Here is a 19,815-nt window from a genome sequence, read left to right as displayed (position 1 = left end):
GCTTGTATTTCCAGCTGGAAAATGCGTATCTCTCCCCCTCCATTGTTTACGTTTCTGCTGGTATAGCGACTACACGCGACCGTCCGTGAAGGTGTCGGCTAACATACGTCACCCCCCTGAGACGCAAGAAGAAAGCAAATCTTTTTTTTCTACTGACAAAAATAGTAACGCGCCGTGTATTTGGATAAGTAACTTTAATCTGACTACTGGTTTGGCAATAGTAGCGCGTTAGACTACTCGTTACTGAAAAAAGTAGTCCGACTACAGTAACGCGTTACTAAGTAGCGCGTAGTTTTCCCCATATGTTGCACTGTGCTAATCCATCTTTGTTCAAATTAAAATGAAGCCAGACTTTCGAGCGGCGTCTTCTTCTGCCATCCATGTTGAGTGAGTGACGTTCTTCGTTCGCGGAGTCTCCGCACGCCGGGCGGAGTAATACAAGCAAACTAGTGCGGACGTTTAAGAACCAAAAAAAAAGGATCGCAATTCCAACAGCTTCTTTCCGGTTCCGGAACCGGAGGTTAGGAACCGGTTCCTATTTGGAACCGGATCTCGATGCCCAACCCTACGCACCAGCTTTCCCTCTCTCAACACAAAGCACTCTTTCCCACACAAAGCAGCCCCAGAGATGTCCTCTTCACTCTATTGAAATAGGCACTCAATGAAGTGTCATCTTTCTGAGCCTGTCCAAAGTCAGTAATGTCAACCACATCAACATCTACTGGCGGTAGGGGAAGCTGCTCCTGGACTGGAGTTCCTAAAACTTTTTCCCTCCTTTTAACTGACTTGGGTTTCTTATCTTTTCCCCCTGCGGAACCTTCAGAAAAGGGTAACTCCTGCAATAAATCAGCGTCAGTGGGGTTATCCTTAGCTTGGGCTCTGGTCAATACAAAACTCTTTGCTTGGGGTAAGTGACATTGTAATAACTCAGCCAACACCGGCACGTCCTGACCTAACACAACAGGATAGGGACAATTATCCATTATGCCAACATTGAGTACGTATGCCTGTCCTTCAATTTCTACTTGGACATCGGCTGTCTGATGCTCACTCTCATCACCATGTATACAATGCACTTTGACACTATCCACTCCTGTTAACCCATCTGGACCCAGACATGCTCCTTGGATAAACGTCTGGCTACTGCCTGAATCTATTAGGGCTTTCCACACTTTCCCTCTGATTCTGACGGACACTAAAGCATCCAAAGAGCTAGGGGTTGCCTTAGAGGAACCATTACATGGGGTGTAACATAATCTGGCATCCCTAGTGGCTGCTAAAGGGCACTCAGGTTTATTATGGCCGGGCTGTCCACAGTTATGGCAGATTATTTTAGATTTAGGCTTAGATGGCTGATAAGGCTGGTTGGGCTTGCTATTGGGGCTACTAGATCTCCTGAACTCACGACCACCACCCACAGACTTACCAGAAGGCTTTCTGTCAAAGTCCCGCTGAGCGCCTTGGGTGCGTCGGTTGGATGCCTCTTGATTCCCGAGCTGGTAGCCTTTCCTGTGACGTCGGGCAGCGATGAAGGCCTCCGCCAGGTCAGCTGCTTGCTTGGATGACTGTGGATTATGTTCCTTAATCCACACCCTCAGCTCCGGGTTCAGCATACGGAGAAACTGCTCCAGAACAATAGTATCTCCTATCTGCTCTTTAGTCTTCTCCGAGGGGCATATCCACTTTTGGTAGAGGTCAGCAAGCCTTGATTGAAGCTCCTTCGCCGTTTCATCTCCCAGGACAGTCATGGAACGGAATCTGTGGCGATAGGCCTCTGGGTCAAGTTCATATTTTGTCAATATCGCTTGCTTTACTTTGACATAGTCTCTGGCATCTAGGATGTCCATTGCCACATAGGCGGCACGGGCCTTCCCTGACAGCAGGGGGATGAGATACAGGGCCCAACTGTCCATTGGCCACTCATTTGCGAAAGCAATCCTCTCGAACGTGGTCAAGTAATGTTCGACGTCCTCATCTTCCTTGTATGGGGTCATCTTGGGTGGACTCCATCTGAACGGTGCTGGTGGTAGGTAGGGCCCTAGAGCGTCTGAGCGAGGGCTAGACGAATGTGACACGTTGTCCGGTCTGGGCACGTTGCTAGCGGGAAGTGATGCCGTCTGCCGTGTGTCAGGATGAGGGTTTGGCAATGGAGCGAAGCCTGGCGAGTGGCGTGCGTCTTCATCCTCCTCTGGGGACTGACGATCGAGGCTTTGAGTGCTCACCAGCGACTGCAGTTGACAGAACTGGTTATGCAGTGCCTTCCATCTCTGGTTTTGCTGCTGTGCCTCCCGCTCCCATCGCTCCTCGCTAGTTTGCTGGGACTGGATGAAAGATCTTACTGCAGACTCAAGCCTGTATATGCGGTCATCTGGGGGCGCTGACTGCGGCCTGGGCTGGGCGGTGTCGTCTGGGGCTGAAGCGGCTTCCGACGTTGTACCTCCGGTGGCTCCTCTCCGTGCCGCAGCAGTGGCTTGATGCGTCTGTAGTGACATTGTTGCTCTTGAGTGCCTGACCCTTATGGACCACTGGATCCCACCACTGCCACCAAATGTTAAAAGGTGGTGTGTCGACTGTCTCAAGGGTTGGCACAAAAATCAGCAGTGAGGCAAAAGTTATGTGTATGCTGCAATTTATTGTTCACCACCAGGTGTATTAGGACATCCATACAAAAAATTATGCAAAAATGGGGGGGGGGGGGAGGAAAAAAGAAAATAAGAAAAAAATACTTTTTATACAAAGACTAGAGCTATGATAAGCTAAACGAAAGCACTTCTATCACTTCAGCTTTAAGTGACAAAACACCTCACTTATCTGAGGGTGCAGGAAAGCACAGCAGGGCAAACGTTAGCTAACCAGAAGGCAATAAAAATGTAAACAAATGTAAACACCTGCTTAAAAGATCTAATACAAATGTCCCTGAGGAATGTAAGGTGGGAGTACTGTAATTACCTAACGTTACATTATTACTTTCCATAACAACTTAGCCCCCTCCACAATATTAACTGACGTTAAAACAGTCAACTCACGTTAGCTATTTATTGATTAGCAATTAGCGAATCATGTAACGTTATCCTAATGCTAAAAAGCCAGGTGTCTATCTGTAACAGATAAATTATTTCATGTAACGTTACCTCTGTCTTTTTCTCGTTTCTACTCCTCTTCTATTTCTTTTTTTTCGTCCTTGGGCACCGGACAGTTTTGGCCGTTTTGACATCTTGTGTTGATTTTTTGATGTGGTGACGTCCAAAAAGAATCATGATACGGGAAGGGAGGGGGCGCACCGTGCGGGGGAGTGGAGGGGGGGGTTGTACTGTTGTAACAAATATTATTTCTATTAAATAGGCGTTGCTTTTCATTTTAATTAACGTGGGATTATTTCTTGTAATGGTACCAACTTTTTTTTGTTTGTTTGTTTAAAAAAAATGTTTTTACCATTTGTGGCACTGGCGTGGCGCCCCCCGATGGACGGCGCCCTTAGCATTTGCCTATACGGCCTATGCCACGGGCCGGCCCTGACCGAGAGCTATCTTGGAATAACCTGCCATTACATCACACCCCAAGATGAGATGGCTACGTATGTACTTGGTGTTGCCCGGTTTCATGACACACACACGGCACAGCACAGTATGCAGGCCAATCATGAGCTCCTGGAAGAGTGGGGTTTAACCTCCAAGGTACACTGCATGGTGACTGACAATGCAGCAAACATGGTCCTGAGTGTGAACCTCCAAAACTTCTATCATTTGCCATGTTTTGCCCACACTCTGAGCTTGATTGTGAAGAAGGCAGTGGAAGAAACTCCACTGAATGAGATCCGCCTGAAGGCCAAAAAAATTGTTGCCATTTTCCGCTCCAGTTGCAAGGCCAGGGAGAAGCTAACCGAGATGCAGACACGTATGGGCAGGCCTGCCCTTAAACTCATTCAAGATGTTGAAACAAGATGGAATAGTACATATGACATGCTACAACGTTTATATGACGAAAGAGAGACCGTGGCTGCTTCCCTGTCCTGTCTGACTACAGACCAAGCACCTCTGAACAACTATGAATGTGAGGTCATTTCGGAGTGCTTGGATCTTCTTCGACCATTCAAATTGGCAACTGTGGAGCTGTCTGAGGAGGAAAGAGTCTCTGCATCAAAGCTTATTCCACTCTACCGAATGATCCAACATAAAGTCAACGACAAAATGAGGGGCTCAACACACAATCCGACTCTTGAAATGGGTAGGCTATGTTGCAGTAACATCAATGCCAGATGTGACCATGCATATCATTATGTTAAATGTTATAATTAATGCTTGTGTTTGTTTGGTACATTAGGCACTCTGCTAAGAGATGGGATCCAAAGCAGATGTGGCACCTATGAAACGTCAACCTTGTTAACCTTTGCCACATTGCTGGACCCACGTTTTAAATCCATTGCATTTGGAAACCCACAGAAGGCCCATGAAGCAGAACAGAAACTTATTTGTGAGTGTGCTTCGTTGATACGTGCTGCTACATTAACACCTGGTGAGTACTGTTTTTATTTCTGTGTACTGCATGATGTAGCATAATGGAAAGAGTAATATGGAAGATATGTACTGTAAAGTAATTGCTGTTTTGCATTCAAAACAGACCCACAAGCTTCATCCTCAGGCTCACAAACATCACCTACACCATCGGCATCAACATCAGCAGCATCAACATCCCCATCAGCAGAGAGTTTGTGGGATCTGTTTGACAGTCGAGTGAACCAAACTCATATTGTGCAAAGTGCAACTTCGGATGCAACTGTGGAAGTGAAAAATTATTTAAGAGATCCTTTTATTCCAAGACGGGCAGATCCTTTGAAATACTGGCAAGAGCGACGGGTTGTCTTCCCTAATTTGTACCAGCTGACTAAGAAATGTTTAAGTGTCCCTGCAACAAGTGTACCCTGTGAAAGGATTTTTTCTAAAGCAGGTGTTATCGAAAAAAAGAAACAGACTCAGCTCAAAAAGAGCTGAACAAATATTATTTTTGAATAAAAATCTTTGATTATTGTATTGCATATAACAATGTGTCATTTATTTATTTTTAATTTTTAATAATGTTTCTTTAATTCAACCTATATTCTACTTAAATTAAGGAAACCTAAGACCGGCTCATTTCATAGTGGCACATAATTAGGAGTTTTCTTTGGCCAGAGCATGTAGTTCACAGAAGTGGCCACTAGATGCCACTGTAGAGTTAGGTTTCATATTCGTTTCAAGGCTTCAACACATACTGAAACATCGCTTCGAACTGTTTCGAAGCTTCCCTTTGCCCATCACTAGTTGGTATCGACATAAACGGAGAACAAGACGGAGCACGTAAGAATCTCTGGACAGCATAAAGGCTTTAGCTAAGCACCACTCGTAGAAGCTATTGACCTAACAAAGTAAAAACTGTGCTCTCTCAGCATTCGCCTGTTGGTTTGCACACCTGCGTGTCATCAGAGACCTTGCTTAGAGCAATTGATAACAAAAATATGGTTGGTGTTGTATTTCTGGATTTCTCAGCTGCTTTTGATGTAATTGATCATCACTTACTACTAACAAAACTGTCCTGCTATGGCTTTGAGCAATCTGCACTTAATTGGTTTTATAGCTATCTATCAAACAGGACACAAACAGTATTTTTTAACGGCAGCTACTCAGAAACCAAAACCACGACATGTGGAGTACCTCAAGGAGCTGCCTTGGTCCTTTATTATTCAGTATTTTCACAAATGATTTACCGTATGTATTAGAGAAAGCTAACACAGTTATGTATGCGGATGACGCAACCATATATACATCAGCATCTACTAATAATGTATTAGAAACTATTATGAATAAGGAACTAGAAAGTGTGGCTGAATGGGTTAAAGAAAACAAGCTGGTCCTGAACATATCTAAAACCAAGTGCATGATTGTAGGCTCAAATCATAATATTGATAGAAATCCTGTATTAAATATTAAAATCAAAGATATCACTATAGACCAGGTACATGAGACCAAATTGCTGGGAGTGACAGTGGACAACAAATTATCATGGAAAAAACACATTAATAATATGATTGCAAAGATGGGTAGAGGTATATCAATTCTAAGAAGACATGCAACTTTTATAAATATAAACATCTTGAAAACAGCAATCCAATCGATAATATTATCACATCTCGACTATTGCCCAGCAGTTTGGTCAAATGCCACTGGAGACATGTTAAATAAACTACAATGTATACAGAATAGAGCTGCCCGCACAATACTGAAGTGTGACTACAGGACAAGGATCATTTCTATGCACAAGAAACTTAACTGGTTACTGGTCAAAGACAGACTATTGTACTCACTGTTTGTGGTTATTAGAAATATATCTGTCCTAAAAACACCTGTTATCTTGTTTAAAAACCTCGCTTTTAGTGCAGAGAGTCATAAATATATCACCAGACATGCAGCTGTAGGAAACTTTACATTACCTGAAGCAAGATCTAACGCCATCAAGCGTACGGTTTTGTATAGAGGTATGAAAGAATGGAATTCACTGCCGAAAAATATCAAACTCACCACGAACACAAAGAAATTCAAAATATTAATAAAACAGCATTTATCAAAGTAAGACAACATGGTATATTTATATATGGAGTATATTTCGATGGATATATGATATGTGTTATTATAATGTATATTCTGTAGAATGAATGTATATACAAGTATGATGTGTGATGTGTAATGATGTATACATATATGATATGTAGAAATGTGGGTAATAGGATTAGTATGTGAACAATTAATATAACGAAGAATGAATGAAGCACAGTTAAGAAATGTAAACACTTATTCTGTTTTTGTTTTGTTAGGTTAAGCATATCGCTCACTTGTTTTTTTGTTTTAAATTTCTATAATGTTTATGTTTTGTGTTTTCAACTGTATATTTGATACTGTTGGACCCCAGGAAGAATAGCTGTGGCTTTGCTGCAGCTAATGGGGATCTTAATAAACAAATAAACAAATAAACCTAATCATAAAGGCCTCCTGTCACTACCACCGGTCAACACCAGGTGGTGCCATTTCTAACGTCTTAAAATAGGTAACTAGAAACAAAATAAAGAACGGCTCCAACAACACATTTATCAACACACTTCCAATGTTAAATATGCAAATGCACATACGTTTTTTTTTCCATGAACGGCCAAAGTGTGCAGCACTTTTTTTTTTTTTTTTTAAACACTCTATTTGTAATTTTCTGTTAGCATATAAAACAATCATATTCTCTGTATTACAAATAACTATAACAAACAGTCCCGACAATAGACAGAGACATTTCAAACCCAAAATCAACGTGACAAACTAGTCATAGACAATAGACAGGCAAAGACAAGGGAAAAAAAAAAAAAAAAAAACAGACAAACAAAAAAAACAACAACAAGTGCACTTAATATTTCTTATTACAGAATTTGTTCAAGGGCAGATGTAATGATTCAGAGTTCCAGTTCCAGACCAGGTAAATTGTTCACATAAGTTATTAGAGAGTCCCAGGTTTTGTGGAATCTGTTGATGGAGCCGTTGAGGGTACATCTGATCTTTTCCAGTTTAAGGTTCTGCATAACGTCCCGAATCCAGTGGTGATGAGATGGAGGAGTAGCAGCCTTCCATTTGAATAAAATCAAGCGTCTAGCTAATAAGGAGGAAAAGGCAATGACCCTCTGTAAATGAGCAGGGGGAACAGATCCCGTTGGGTCAGAAAACAAACCAAAAACAGCAACCAACGGAGAAGGTGAGATGTGATAAGCATAAGCATTAGAAATTACTTCAAAAAAGGATGACCAGAAAGGGACAAGTTTTGGACAAGACCAGAACATATGATAAGAAGTAGCTGGGGTCTGTTTACATCTGTCACATAGTGGGTCTACATTCGGAAATATTCTTGCTAATTTAGCTTTTGAGAAATGTAACCTATGCAAAACTTTAAACTGTATTAAAGCATGTCTAGAGCAGATGGAAGAAGAGTGGACCCTAGTAAGAGCCATATCCCATTCCTCATTGGACATCTGAGCCCCCAAGTCATGTTCCCATTGTTCTCGTATATGTGAAATAGAGTGGTTGCAGCAATCCATAATATGGGAATAAATAAATGATATTCTGCTTTTGTTCAGCATATTAACCCTTAATAGGGAATCCAAACAGGAAGAAGGGGGAAGAGTAGGAAAATTAGCAATTTTTTTACGAGTAAAATCTCTAATCTGCAAGTATCGCCAAAAATGATTATTGGTCAGACCAAATTTACTGGATAGCTGTTCAAAGCTAGCAAAAGTGTTGTTAACATACAAGTCCTCAATACTATGAATAACCTTATTATACCAAATTTTGAAGCCATTGTCCAATAAAGATGGCTGAAAAAGGTGATTATGTATTATTGGAGAGTGAATAGAAATACTCTGAATACCCAGACATCTTTTGAACTGGTTCACGATACGTAAGGATTGAGTTACAATTATATTATCTTTAATATTGTTAACTAGTGGTGGTAAGGGAGCACAAAGTAAGGCAGGGAGTGAATGTGGGCTGCTTGTGGTCTTTTCAATCTGGAGCCATGCGGGGATCTTATCATTCCAATCTTTTAACCACAGAGAAATGGCATTAAGATTTGCAGCCCAATAATACGTACGCAGATTTGGAAGTGAAAGCCCACCTACACCTTTTGGTCTTTCCATAAATTCTTTTCTTATGCGAGCTGGTTTATTATTCCATATAAAGGAAGAAATAATTTGATTAAATGCCTTGAAAAAAGATTGTGGTATGAAAACAGGCAACGCCTGAAACAAATATAAAAATTTTGGCACAATAGTCATCTTTACAGAATTTGTTCTCCCTATGAGAGAAAGAGGCAAAATAGACCATCTTTTAATATCTTGTTTACACTGTTCCAGTGATGAGTGAAGTTACTTTTAAATAGACTGTAATAGGATTTGGTGACCTTTACACCTAGATATGTGAAGGACTCGGCGGACAACTTAAATGGCAGGTTGGGATATTCTCCAGCATTATCACTAATGGGGAAGTATTCGCTTTTATTAAAATTTAGTTTATATCCAGATATATTTCCAAATTCCTGCAAGATTCTAAGGATTTCAGGGGTAGATGTACTAGGGTTGGTAACATATAGTAATAAATCGTCTGCATAAAGCGAGACAGTGTGAGTTAGGTCACCACGTGAAATACCTTGTATAATATCATTGCATCTGAGAGCTATAGCGAGTGGTTCTATAGCTAGAACGAAAAGCAACGGACTCACTGGATCCCCTTGTTTCGTCCCTCTGTGAAGAGGAAAGTACTCTGATGAGATACCATTGGTATAAACTGAGGCAGTAGGATCAGTGTAAATGAGCTTGATAAGTTGAATGAAACTAGGGCCAAAACCAAATCTGCTAAGTGTATAAAAAAGATAATTCCACTCGACCCGATCAAACGCCTTTTCGGCATCAAGCGATATTACTGCTTCTGGAGATGGAGAGTTAGATTCAGTGTAAATTATATTAAACAATCGTCTCAGGTTAGAATATGATTGTCTGCCCTGGACAAATCCAGTCTGGTCCTCCGAGATGATATGAGGAAGAATTGTCTCAAGCCGGAGTGCAATGACCTTTGAGAACACTTTACCATCACAGTTTGTCAAGTTAATCGGTCTGTAAGAAGAGCAGTCACGAGGGTCCTTATTCTTCTTTAATAACAGTGTAATAGATGCCTGGCGAAGAGTAGGCGGAAGAATATTATTCTCCAGTGCTTCTGCGTAAACTGAGAGAAGAAGAGGGGCAAGTTTATCTTTAAATTTTTTATAAAAATCAGTTGGAAACCCATCCGGGCCAGGGGCTTTTCCATTCTGAAGGGACATTATAGCATTATTAATTTCCACCAGTGTCAGATTTTCTTCCAATCTCTCTTTAGAGTCAGAGTCAATTGTAGGAATATTCAGATTAGAAAAAAAAAAGTCAAATTGGCTGTGATCCGATGTTGAGTCTGAAGAATATAATTTAGAGTAGAACTCTTTAAAGCAGTTGTTAATAGCCTGATGATCTTCTGTTGAGGAACCATCAGGTAGCATAATTTGCGAAATATTACGGGATGCTGCTTTTTGACGAAGTTGACTGGCTAATAATTTGGATGGTTTATCCCCCTCTTCATAAAATCTGCTACGGGATTTAAGGATGAGCCTCTCTGCTTGAGTGGTAGTTAAGAGATCAATTTCAGTTTGTATGCCTACTCTCCTCTTAATCAAATCGGGGGTCGGAGAACCAGCTATGAGTCCGTCCAGAGCCTTAATTTCTGAAGATAACTCCTCAATTTTCTTATATTTCATTTTCCTAATATAAGCAGAACGAGAAATAATCTGCCCTCTGAGATATGCTTTGAGTGTCTCCCAGAGAGTTGAGGCTGAAATGTTATCAGTTCTGTTTACCTGCAGAAAGAAATCTATCTGTTCTGCAATGAACTTTACGAAATCTGAATCTGCCAGCAGGAGTGTATCAAGTTGCCATGTCCATTTTGTCCTCTGAATTGGAAGAGTTACTTTAATACTCACTGGGGCATGGTCAGAAATAATAATTGGGTCATATTTACAATCTGTAATAACATTCAATAAGTAGGGGTCAACCAAAAAAAAATCTATCCTGGAAAATGATTTATGTACATTAGAGTAATACGAATACTCCCGTTTAGTGGGATGCTTAAATCTCCATGGATCTATTAATTTATGTATATCTGTGAACGATTTAATTGTTTGCACCGATTTAGATGGTCTTGGTACAGATTGAGAAGAGCGATCCCAAGTGGAATCCATCACCAGGTTGTAATCCCCAGACATAATTAAATGATGACTATCCAGATTAGGGATGGAGTTTAGCATCTTTTTAAAAAAATGATCATCATCAAAGTTCGGGCCGTAGATATTAACCAATACTAGGCGAAGTTGAAACAGCTCTCCTACAACCATCACATATCTGCCATTTGGGTCCAAGATAGTGTTTGATACAATGAAGGGAATCTTTTTGTGAATGAGTATAGCTACTCCTCTACCTTTACAGTTAAATTGTGAATGAAACATTTGCCCTACCCATTCTTTATGAATTTTTGACTGGTCTTGATTTGGAAGGTGGGTTTCCTGGAGAAAGGCAATACCAACCCCAAGGTGTTGCAAATGAGAGAGGACCCTTTTTCTTTTGACTGCCTGATTTAGACCCTTAACATTCCAGCTTATAATTTTCATGTCATCTTTACCTGGGACAAAATGTGAATTACTCTGTGCCATTAGAACTACTCGATTCAAAAATAGCAGTGTCTACCCCTTTTAGATGATAAAAAACCCAAGTAAGTGCACAAACTGTATACAAAACAAATAAGACATCATAACTACTACATATAACACATAAACAAGCCTTAAGAAGGCTACCCCCCTCAAACAACGTCAAACTGTTGCAAACCTGCATTTGCATGCTACCCGCAATAATGAGTATACATTTCTCAACCATTAATGAACCTCTTAAACAATGTATTAAATGACCTGCGATATCCTTTCACCCTGTTGAAACCATGGTATCTATAGGCCTTTGAAAAACAGTGTAACGAGATCGGTGGTAATCATTAAAAAAAAGAAAAAAAAAAAAAAAAGAATAATAATAATAATTAGGAGGGCGTACATCTGTAGCAATACATGTGATGTGTAACGTTACACACATTCATACAAAATGTCCAGCTGCTACATCAACAGTACTAATAAAATAATATAAAAATAAAAAATACTGTCAGTTAACACTGACAGAATAACCATATATAGTGATATCACCGTCTCTTTTAATTAGTTATTTGTATTTTGACCCAATCATCAATATTACCTCAATCACCATCTTCTGTAACTTGTGAAACGGAGCTTCCGTCATCAGCAGCCACGTTTTTATTGACATAGGTCAGCGCCGTCGCGGAGTCAGTGAACTTCATGCGTTTCCCGTTGTGTGTGAACTGCAGAGTGGCTGGGTAGTAGAGGGCGAACTGGATCTTTGCGGCGTGGAGCTTCTTTTTGGACTCGGAGAAGGCTGCGCGTCGTTTGTTGATATCCGGGCTGTAATCAGGAAAGATGTGAAATCTTGATCCGTTGTAGGAGAGCGGGCCCTTCTGTCTGGCGAGGCGTAGGATCAGCTCTTTAGTTTGAAAGTGATGGAGCTTGACAATAAACGGCCGTGGTCTATTGTCGCCATCTACTGGTGTGGGGGCCAAACTTCTGTGGGCTCTGTCCACCGACGGTGGCTTCTCAAAGTTGTCTTCCCCAAACACGTCAATAAGTAGTTTGGTAATGAATTCCGATGGTCGTGGGCCCTCCGCATTTTCTGGTATCCCCACAATGCGAATGTTCTGCCGTCTGGTGTAGTTTTCCAAGTACGCCACCTTCTCCTTCAAAGCATCGTTTTCTTTAGCCAGTGAAGTTTGAGATGTTTCCACGCTGCTCAGTCTCTTGTCGAACTCGTTCATACCTTCCTCTACATCAGTAATTCTTTGACCATAAACACTCAGAATCGAATGTAGAGAGGCAATTGACGCCCGGTTTTCCTCCCGAAATGAGTTGATAGAGGCTTGCACAGCAGTAACTGCGTTAGCTAGCGCGTCCATATTGTTAGCATTAGCATCTGTTTCTTTGCTAGCGCTAACCGGGGCGACCGGGATGTTTCTCCCACTCTGTTGTTGTTGTTTGGCCGGTTTGGGAGGCATTTGTCCACTCGCGAGGCAATAAAGTCACTTAATCTGTGTTTCCAACGAAGTTTGAACGGTTACGAGGTCCAAAATGTATAAATTTAGCAAATTTCTGCGGGAGCTGTGGAAGACACGTCTACTCACTTCGCATGCTCAAGCGCGCCCCCCCAAAGTGTGCAGCACTTTTAATGTTGCTCTCGCAAAGAATTGTGGGTCGGCGTGATCTCCTTTCCTTTCCTATAGGAAGGTCCGTTGCATCCGATGCTAAAGGAGGTCTGAAAGGAAGCATTGGAGCTCCTTTCCTTTGCATTTAGAGAATCCCAACAGCTCTTATCATGGCGGCCACTTGTTTACTTCCGGGTCACTTCTTCAGTTAGGAACCTTCCTAAGCAAATAGACTATTGGACGGCACCCTTTGTCTTAATGTTAGTGATCGCCACATCACTCATATGTTAGCGAGTAGCTAACACGTAGCGTGGCACGAAGAGCAAAAGTTCACCTCCCCTCCAGCTGATCGGATCTCTGACGCTCATTTAAGACGTCACGCAACCGGCGACGGCGACTTGTTACACGTCACGGCCTCTCTGGTTCCACAAAACCGGCGTGAAGGCGTGATTGTAGCGTTACCTCTGTGTAAAAGCACCTGATCTAAATGTTCTCCTCTGTTAATTACTTAGAATCAGCTGAAAAAAGATGTTCAGTTCCTTGATTGTTTTTCATCTTTGAAACAGGTGGAAAACTCCAAACACGAGGTGCACATATTGTGTTACAACATGAATTATTTTCGTGTCAGTCGTGGTCCTCTTCACCCTCTTGTGGCCAAAACGAGTATCACAACAACAAACACCATCATCTGCTGCTGATGACTTTTTACTATTATGAGCGTTTCTCCTGCAGCACTGCTCTGATGACACGTCGTAGTGCATTTCTGCCATGGGGAATAACTATGTTCTAACTACTGTCTTATTCTGAACACTTCTATGGTGCTTCGGTGGTTCCTGGTAGACGGACCCTCCTCATGTTCTGAGGTTTTTGAGACTGTGTCCTGATCTGATGGAGGGTCCAGTGTTTAGACTGGAAACCCTCCCCATTTAGAAAATGCAGCACTAGAGCTGTTCTCCCAGACCGGCTGGACTCACGGTGCCTGCGGGGCTGCTTGGTCTGTCCGTGAGGACCCCCGTCCCCTCGGTCACTCTGCTGCTCTCGTCCTCGTCCGTCTTCGTCCGGATGTCTCTTCCTGCCGCGGCCCCGGAAACCCCCCGCCTGCTTCTGGCTCAGGTAGAAGAAGAACTGATGGGCCGGCTCCTGAACAGACGACAGGAAGGACAGACACAGAATAAAAATGGATCACATGACCACATTCAGCACCTCTAAGTGACCTGGAGTGTCATTTTCTTTTTAAAGGATCTCACTGGCAGTCATGATAAGAGCTGGTTGAAATCATAAAATGCTACTAGATTTAAAACCCTATACATGTAAATGAGGTAGGTTAGTTCACGTGTATTTATTAAGAATCTGAGCGGTTCAGACAGGACACGCCCCTCTGAGAGCCAATTAAAGAGCAGGCTTCAAAGCAGACAAACGAGTTGTGAAAACATTTCCACAAAGATTTGACGAGTCATCAGATCGGCTCACCGACCAGACGGTTTAGAACGACTACCAGCTGATAACAGTCAGTGGCTGATCAGCTGATATTCATAAGAAAGGCATGAAAGCTCTCGGTACCTCCTCCTGTGCGGCGCTGAAGTCCACCTTCAGTTTGTCGGTCTTGTCTTTGGCCGAGGCTCTGTACGGGTTTTCTGTCCCGTCCTTCGGCTGCTTCACCAGCTCCGACGGATCCATGGACTTCATGGGGACGATGTTGAAGGCGTACAAATACTGCAGCAGACAGACAGGCAGACAGACAGTTCTGGATGTGATGGCGTGTATCGTACGGGCCCGTTAACCAAAATAAAATGTGTGGCACAATTATCACTTGATACCCCAAAAACTCACGTTAAACTGAAATGTAACTCAAAACGTCATAACACAGCTATGTTCAGCACAGAGAATATGGATGAGATAAACCAGCAACACTTGCTAATATGAATCACAGATTGTCCTTATGGAAATGTTCCACACAGAATAAACTCATTCACTATTCAAGTCACTTTAAATGTTCTCCTTTTTTTCAAATTAATAACAACACAATAAGATGCACTTCAACCTTCAAAGGATATGTTTGAGAGGATGGAAATCCTGGCAATGCATCTCCACACTAGTAGCTCAGTTCGTCACACGATCCACTTGGAGAAGAACGGTTCAATACAGCAGCGTAGTGGAGGTTTCTGCCCAGTCTGACAGCCGACAGAAAACCATAAACAAACACTGACGTCAGTCAAGTCATATGTCATAAAGTCATAAAGTAACTGTACAGTATTCAGAATAAAGCGATGGGCCCTCACAGCTATTAAACCCCTTAAAACAAGGTTTCAGCTCAAAACACAGAGCATGAGAGAAAACCCACAGGAAGATTAATAGCTAACAGTATCCGCGGAGCTAGCACACATACAGCTAACAAAGCTAGCCATAATCACAGCCGACATACTCGTATAAAACCAGGCAATAAATCCCAACACTTCATCATGGTGGTAGACAAACATCTCAATAAACACATCATTTAAATGGAACAGCGAATTAACGATTTATGGTCAAGATATTTCACTAAGATGTGGAGAGATACATATAGTGCTTACCTTGCAAACCATAAACAAACACTGAACCAACATGGCGGCCCGCGGAGCAAATACCTGCAAACACGTGTCCGGTAAAGGACAAACAGCACCAATCGCGTAACGCCTGAGGGCATTAACAATTAAACACCGCCATCTATTGGCCAAAATAGGTAACTGCATACATTTATGTTTCTTCATCAAGTTTTAACACACAGAAATAAGCCGAACTAAATGGATTTGTATCACGTTTATTTACGTAGAAAGCCTCCCTTGTCCAGCAGATTTGCTACTAGCATAAACCAGACAATGAAATCTGACACACAAGCTGTCACACCATGGTCCTGATGAAATACACATTTTAAAAAGGACCACATATTCATGGTATTTTAACAAGATTGAAGTTTATATGAAGTATTTCTACAGTTAAACTTACACTCTCACTGGTTGTTCCGCCATATCCTTACTAAACCTCAGCTGCAAGCGTCAAAATGTGGGGTTTGTTTTTTGGACCTTGAACATCTGGTTCGTCGCTAATAGTGGTCCGATCGATATAAGAGCGGAACCTTTCTTTTGTTCTTTTCCTTACAATCTATAGTTGCAAAATGTATTTTAAAAATACGACATATGTATTAAATATTAATGTCGATTTTTATGTCTGCTCCAAATCATTTAAGTCGATCAAAAACAACAAATAAATAAGTCAGGCTGTTAGCCGGAGAGATTTTAGAGCGGAGACAAAGGTTGCCAGGTGAGATTCTTTCATGTAAATTAAGTTACAAATAATTTACCATTTTATCCGTATAATCGCAACGAAATGTCCACTTACTATCTTTTTGAAGAGCTTTCTATCACAATCTTCAAAGGTGATCTTGAGTCAATATTATTTCCAAGGTCAAATATGTACTTTTCATCTCATAAATCACCAATCATTCATTTTCAATTAAACTATTTTGATTGTTTTCCATTAAACTGTACTTGTATTTGATTATGTACATGCATGTGTACACGTGCGTTTTCAAATAAGATAGAATAATAAGACTGTTAAAAAATAGAAGCCAAGTAAATTAAATATCCATAATATCCATTAATGTAACTTAAAATAGAAAAGATAAGATAAGTGTTATTCCCCTTTTTCTAGAAAAAAAAAATACTTGGCATGATGTTTTTCTTTTAATATAGAGAGAACACAAGTAGAAAACAAATATATAAATGAAAATTTATTATTATTGTTATTGTTATTATTATTATTTATTTATCGGTGACAAAACAAGAATTTACAAACAAGAGAACAAAATAGAGTTTTTTACATAGAAATATAAGTATTTGCAACTATACTAGTACTACAAACAAAATAGTAATACATACACAAGAAAAGCTACAAACCAAAACAAACACCAAAGAAGAAAAACAAACGTGAAAGTAAAGAGAAAAGGAAACCAAGTTTGATTGAATGCTGTCATATTGTCTTTTATTGATGATCCAATTCAATCTTATTCACTTCAATGTTATTTATAGCGTCACATCAGAAGTCATCTTAACACATGGAGCAGGACTAGAATACGCTCCAGAGTCAATACAATTTCAAAGTCCCAACATCACCAGGAGCGTTACAGCCACAGTGTAATAATATGTAATGGGCTTTCAGGCAGAAATCTGGGCCCTTGGGTTCCAACTGTATTTGGTGTTGGTGGTAGTATAGTAGTAGTAGTACTAGCAGTAGTGGTAGTATTAACAAGTAATAGTACCAACAGTGAGGTAAGCTGTTCCAGATTTGCATGGTCGGTTCATAGATTAAGCCAATGGTGGGTTGATAGTTTTGATCTGTCCTTCCAGTTGAGTAAAATACTTTGGACACATTTTAAAACAATATGAGTCTGTTCTTTCTCATCATTCCCCAAAGCCTGTTTTTTTAAAGTACGGCTCTGTTTTTCATTTCTCTTCACGACAGCTTTTTCAGTTCACGTGATGATATTTACCGTCATCCTGATTGTGGGATTGTCAGTGTTTTTTTTTTAAGCAATAAAATCCTATATTGTCCCATCACTGGCTACTTTTATGTCATTTAATAAAACATTCCAGCATGATGTTCATTTGGTAAATGATGGTCCATTTAGAGTCAAATGGACCAGAAAGCAGATTATGAACTTGAGGCTTTAGAATGGTAGTCCATGAAACCACCAGGTGATCCACTTCTCGTTGCATGGGACACAAAAACTCAATTCACACTCATGTCTGAGATGTTCTGTGGAGCCAGACCAGCCGCTGCTTTGGAAACCAGGAGGAAGAGTTTTAATGGGATTCAAAAGCACGGTAACCACGGTTACAGGAATGATAACAACCTGCACACTGACGTGGAGTCTTTGATCAGAGTATCATGTCGTCTTTGGTCTAACAACACAGAATGAGATTTGAGTTCATTCTGACTTTAATATTGTTTTTCTTTGCAGCTGCAAATAATAGTTACTCAAGTACTTTAAAGTACAGTTTTTAGGTCCAAGTACTTTACTTGAATATCTGCTTTTCCACCGGCAAATATTGTATTTATCACCCTTCATCTGATGGCTGGAGTAACAAACGGAGTCTCCAAACTCCAGAGAGAAACACTTATACATGTGAACTGCCAATTTAAAGAGCAACTATACCCCAGATTAGGAATGGGAAAATCCTCCATCATGAACTCACAATAAGATGATCGTGGTGAATTTCCATTATGAGGATAATTATAAAAACATCTTCATGAGTAAAAAGCTGAAAAAAAGCCTGAGTTAGTCACTTTACTTTGTGATCTTGTGTACGGGCGGTCGACACAGGATTCCTTTTCCTTTTTCTGTTTTGCGTGAGATTCTAAGAGCCTTTTTAACTTTAATACCCATGATGCCACAGCCTTTCTTCAGCCAACAGGAGGCATCAGAGAGCAGCTGGGTGGTAGGGTCTCTGTTTCCTTCAAAACAACCAGCCTGACTTTGACCTCAGGGTCATCTGGATTAAGTGCTGGGATTTCATGGTGCATTTGGCCGTTCACTGGCTGGCCTCAACAGGAAAGTCTTTTTCCATCCACAAATCTTCCAGCACTTAGTCCTCGATGCATCGTCAGCTGGATTTAACGTGGTCTCCACATCCTTCCATCCTGATACATTTGTGTTATCTCTGACTGTTGACTCATTTGCAATGTACTTGATTACTGCTTGACTATCAGTACAAAAAACTGATTTTTTCAGTAGCAACTGCAATTCTGCTCTGAGCATTTTGTCCACTTTGACTGACAACATAGCAGCTGTCAGTTCCATTCTTGGGATGGTGACCTCTCCTCTTTTGTTAGTTGGTGGAAGGTAGCTGACTGGACCGTAGCCGTAGCTGCATCTGAAAAATGATGTCGTTGGGCATGAACTGGTTTCCCAAAGTGTATTGGCTTAATGCAGCGTTCTACTTGACAAGATCAGAAGTCCATTGCTCCATTGAGACATTTTTCAGACGTCACTTTGGGTACGAGTTGATCCCAGCCATGACTTTGTTTACAAACTTCTTGGAGGAGACCCTTCACAGGCGGTGTTTAGGAGGCCAAGAACCCAAGAGGGTCTTAGATTGAGCTCACTACAGATAGCATTCCTCTCCGGGTTTGTGGCTTTTCTTTGACTTTGATGTTAAACTTGAATCACCGCAGGGTGTCTTCTCTTCGCCACCGTCTTGACCGAGCGGCCGCCGGCCTCCTGACATCCTCCCTCAGCCTCAACTGGATGAGGCTGGGACCCAGGATCCTGTCGGGGAGCAGACTGTTGGCCCACCTTTGAGCTCTACTGAGACGGAGGAGGGTCCGCAGTGCACCAGACCTGCTTGGTGACTGTGTCGGTCACTGAGCATTGTGAGACCGCCACTTTACCTGAGGCTGGCTGTACGCCCAACGCTGCCCTCCTCAGATGCCTGCGCTGGGGTTTTGGCCGATACAGCGCCCCTCTAGGATGAGGAGGGAAAAAGCTCCAGAAATTGTTTTCAATGTTTTGGTCTAAGATGGTGAACTGTAGAGTAATCTCAATACTTGCTGCATTACATGATTCCATATTTGCACGTTAAGTGATATTCCAGTAGAGGGGTATGTGTGTAAATGGAAAAGTACATCAAAACATGAGAAAACCACAGGGTGATGTCACACGACGCCAGAGCTAAACGCTGCATTAGCAGTATTGAACCTTTCAGTCTGCAGAAGGATGTTATGTTATGGACACTCAGCTCCCTTTATGGACGAAGGACACACGGTGTGTTCAATGGACTTCTGTTGGATATTCCTTTACCCATCCTCGCCTTTAAGTTCTCTCACTGGGAGAGGACCCCTTCATGGACTGTGGGAAATGTGGTTTCATGGGGAATATTTCAGCAGTGTATTA

The 19,815-nt window shown here is 41.4% G+C and overlaps 1 protein-coding gene and 2 long non-coding RNA genes across 3 annotated transcripts in view; 1 reads left to right on the top strand and 2 right to left on the bottom strand.

Moving 5' to 3' along the window:
- LOC311031966 overlaps positions 1 to 19,392 on the bottom strand; it is an 85,292-nt gene extending 65,900 nt beyond the window's left edge. The window contains exons 1-2 of the long non-coding RNA XR_014599125.1: positions 19,314 to 19,392; positions 18,636 to 18,796 (exon numbers count right to left, since the gene is read on the bottom strand). This is a non-coding gene — a long non-coding RNA (uncharacterized lncRNA). The remainder of the gene's footprint in view (positions 1 to 18,635; positions 18,797 to 19,313) is intronic.
- The window catches only part of LOC311031936 (tubulin beta-1 chain-like), a 131,929-nt gene that overhangs the window by 63,993 nt on the left and 48,121 nt on the right, over positions 1 to 19,815 (bottom strand). The gene's annotated exons all lie outside the window — the stretch shown is intronic.
- Positions 3,895 to 4,836, top strand: LOC311032142. Its single transcript, XR_014599165.1, has 3 exons — positions 3,895 to 4,224; positions 4,321 to 4,512; positions 4,618 to 4,836. It is a non-coding gene; the product is annotated as an uncharacterized lncRNA (long non-coding RNA).

This window comes from Eutrigla gurnardus (genome assembly GCF_963514095.1).
Source record: "Eutrigla gurnardus genome assembly, chromosome: 21".
Taxonomy (NCBI): Eukaryota; Metazoa; Chordata; class Actinopteri; order Perciformes; family Triglidae; genus Eutrigla; species Eutrigla gurnardus.
This window is presented reverse-complemented; position numbering and strand designations above follow the sequence as displayed.